Source organism: Octopus bimaculoides, chromosome 7, assembly GCF_046866305.1.
Source record: "Octopus bimaculoides isolate indiv1 chromosome 7, ASM4686630v1, whole genome shotgun sequence".
Taxonomy (NCBI): domain Eukaryota; kingdom Metazoa; phylum Mollusca; class Cephalopoda; order Octopoda; family Octopodidae; genus Octopus; species Octopus bimaculoides.
In genome coordinates this window covers 92,616,296-92,619,511 of record NC_142934.1, presented here as the reverse complement: position 1 = coordinate 92,619,511, position 3,216 = coordinate 92,616,296, and positions in this window count along the sequence as shown.

Sequence of the window (3,216 nt, the reverse complement as noted above, 5' to 3'; positions counted from 1 at the left end):
TCAAAACAAGGGGTTTTCTATTCTTGCCTGTGGCTGACTTTCTCTTATTCTTTTATTTGACTGCAGCCATGCTGGAGCACCGCCTTTCTTTTTTTTTTTTTACTCAAACAAATCGACAGCAGGACTTATTCTTTGTAAGCCTAGTACTTATTCTATCAGACCCTTTTGCCAAACCACTAAGTTACAGGCACGTAAACACACCAACATCAGTTGTCAAGTGATGGTGGGGGAACAAACACAGACACACAAATACACACACACACACACACACACACATATATATATACGACAGGCTTCTTTCAGTTTCCATTTATCAAATCCACTCACAAGGCTTTGGTCAGCCTGAGGCCATAGTGGAAGACACTTGCCCAAGGTGCCACGCAATGGGACTGAACCCAGAACCATGTGGTTGGAAAGCAAGCTTCTTACCATACAGCCATGCTTGTACATGAAAATTGGGTATGTTTGTGTACATATGTGTATATATCATCATCATCATGTGTGTAAAGCAGTCAGACCAGCAGTGTCCCTTATATGGAAACAAAACCAAGATATTCAATAACCACAAATCAATAAAATATGTACCAGACAGGAGTGATTGGCAAAATATCGTACAGGCAGTGCCCCAGCATGGTCGCAGTCCAATGACTGTAAACAGTAAAGCAAAGTAGATGTAAATCTGCAGGTATTTTGGCACAGGTATGGCTGTGTGGTTAAGAAACTCACATTGCAGGGTTCAATCCCTGTGCACATCACTTTTGGCAAGTGTCTTTTATTATAGCCCTGGGCCTTGGGAGTGGATTTGGTAGACGGAAACTGAGAGAAGCCCATCACATATAAATGTGTGTATGTGTACATGCATGTCTTTGTGTCGACATTTATCCCACACACACACACAAACACACCACTTGGCAACTGCTGTTAGTTTGTTGACATCCCAGTAACTTAGTGACTCAGCATGAGAGATTGATAGAAACATTTCGAGGTGCTCCAGCATGACCAGCCCAATGACTAAATCAACAAAAAGGTTTAACTGAAAAAAAAAGAAATGGTAAACTCTCTTTCTCTCTTCCTCTCTCTTCACTTCTCCCTCTTTTTGTCTCTCCCCTTATCCCTCTCTTACTGTATCATTCCTTCTTCCTCTTTCAGTCTCTTCCCTTCTCCCTTCCTCTTTCTGTCTCTTCCCTTATCCCTCTCTCTTACTGTCTCTTTCCTGCCTTCTTTGTCTCTTCCCTTCTCTCTCTTTTTGTCTCTTCCCTTCGCCCTCTTTCTGTCTCTTCCTTTCTCTCTCCTTCTGTCTCTTCCCTTCCCCCTCTCTCATATCAAATTTCACAATTGTCAAGTAACCACCAACTCCCCCCTCCTCCTGTACAACATAACAAATTTATTTTAATCCACAACAAAAACCTCCTTTTTAAGGTCACTCATTGCATGTCTGGCCCAACTGATCAAATATTTAATGACCTGCACAAAAGATAACATTCTATATCCTGTTACCAACTCCACGTTTCGTCCATGACCAACACACCTTAACATGCCACAGGGACATTCACCTGCTCCTCTATATCTTATCTTTCTACTTGTTTCAGTCATTTGACTGTGGCCACGCTGGGGCACCATACTGAAGGGGCACTCCGAAAGGGGTCTCTGGGCATAGCATCCCTGCCTTTCTGAGTTAGTTTTCCACCACATTTCTTAAAAATTGTGGTAGAGGTCTTGGTCTCAGGACCACTCATGTCTAGAAACTGATGTTGGGGGTAAGCAAGGGCATGCTACCTGTAGAAAATCCCGTTCCAAAAAGGCCTCATGATAGCAAAGGAGAATGGGCACCAGCTAGCCCAAAGGTTGGGGTGGGCTGCACCTGCCTACCCCGGTTGCTGTGGCATTGAGGTAGATCCAGCTACCCCCGTTAACTGGGGACAAAACCTGGATTTAAAACACTGGATGATGATGATGAAACCGATCCTAGGACTCATTTTTTAAGCCTAGTATTTATTCTATTGATCACTTTTGCTGAACTGCTAAGTTATGGAGACATAAACACACCAATATCAGTTGTCAAGCAGTGGGGGTGGGGCAGATACAATGACACAAACACACGTGACATTTCTTTCAGTTTCTGTCTACCAAATCCACTCACAAGGCTTTTGGTCAGCCCAAGGCTATATTAGAAGACACTTGCTCTAGGTGCCATGCACTGGAACTGAACCCTTAACAATGTGGTTGGGAAGCCTCTTACCACACCTGAACCTACTACATATATTACGTCCACTTTGTTTTGTATATTTCTGTTACAAGACAGGTACAAACTCCCCTCTATAGACAGGAAATTCTAAAAATACTCCTCAATTCTACTCTATTTACTACAGTGAGTGTAGTTGGACAGGGATGAACTCCACTAAACAGCCTTACATTTTTAGAGTTATAGAAACAACTAACGAATCACTTGACCTAAAAATAACAGCCAAATTCCCTTCAATCACATCCTATTATCTTAAAACAGGAAGGAAACTTTAAACACTAGTCGTAAATATACAGAAAGAAGGGATGGTCAAATTTGGAATGTCTTTGATTATTTGTTTGATAAGAGCTGGCCTTAAACACAGGTACAAGTGTGACTGTATTAAGATCGTTTTCTAACCTTGTGGTCTTGGTTCAATCCCACTGCAGGTACCTCGGGCAATTACATTCTACTATACCCTAGGCTAGACGATTGATTAATTGCTCAGTTAATCAATCAAACCAAGTTTGTCAGTCCTTTTGTCATCATTCACGACCTCATCCATGACATAACCACCAGCTCCACTCCAGATAATTCTAATTTCTTCAGAATGGTAATGTTGGTAACCATCTCTATTTTATTAAACAGGGCCATTTGTCTGCTCCTTTTTTTCAAAGCTCCCTCAAATATGAGAAGTACTCCTCTCGTACACCATTTGAGTCATCACATGAAGACAACCACTTCTTTCAATACATTAACCCTTTGGCATTCAAATTATTCCGTCAAATGTAATGCTTATTTATGCAAATTGTTTTCAATTTATCAGACATTGAGACTTTGATGATGTGATCAGTTATTTTTTAGAATTACATTGTAAAATAGGTGAGAGGGACCAGATCAGGTCAGTCTCACCATAAAATAGAATATTTGGGCCAGATGGGGCCGGTTTAAATGCTAAAGGGTTAAAGATTAATAAAAGTTTCAAGAATTCCATG